Genomic DNA, 690 nt, shown 5'->3' with positions numbered 1-690 from the left:
TCTCTTCTGACAACGTGACCAAAGTAGGTGAGACAAAACCTGGCTATTCTTACTTCCAAAGAGTACTCTGGCTGTACTTACTTCTTCCAGGACAGATTTGTTATTTCTTTTGGCAGTCTTTTGGCTCTTCGACTCATGGTTTTTGTAACTCCCACTAGATGACTGGGTGGAATTATGCCAATATAATTTGTGCTTGTGCCCACTAATGGCATTAGACTACTTGTCAATAATGTAAGTAAGGTACATGTCATCCTTGGAGGGGGTGGAATGGACATACAAATTATATTGGACATTAATATGAGTATTGGTCAGTTTTTCCATCTTATTAAACTTAAAATGAGCCATCCCAAAGATGGAAAATGGAGGAATCTTAGTACTCTCAAGACTTTGAAAAGCTGAGACTAGAGCTCAACCTTGAACTCTAGATCTCTGCACTGAAACAAAGACAGAGAGATGGCAGCAACATAGGCAGCAGAACCAAGAGACACTCACGATACAGAAGAGTAGGTTTGCCAGCCCAGGGAGCAATAGAGCTGAGTGCGTTTGGGAAAGAGTCTTGTAGTCCATGTGGGGTCCATATATTGGCAGAGTTAAAAGAGCTTAGTAATAAGTAGCTTGACCAGGATAGAGGCCAGGACAAAAGGCAGAGGGCCAAAGAGAGACACAGGCAGGCATGGCTTACAGGGGACA

This window comes from Orycteropus afer, unplaced genomic scaffold, assembly GCF_000298275.1.
Source record: "Orycteropus afer afer isolate SDZICR_OR568_19922 unplaced genomic scaffold, OryAfe1.0 scaffold00666, whole genome shotgun sequence".
Lineage (NCBI taxonomy): Eukaryota > Metazoa > Chordata > Mammalia > Tubulidentata > Orycteropodidae > Orycteropus > Orycteropus afer.
The sequence above is the reverse complement of the archived record's forward strand: the minus strand, read 5'-3'. Positions refer to the sequence as shown.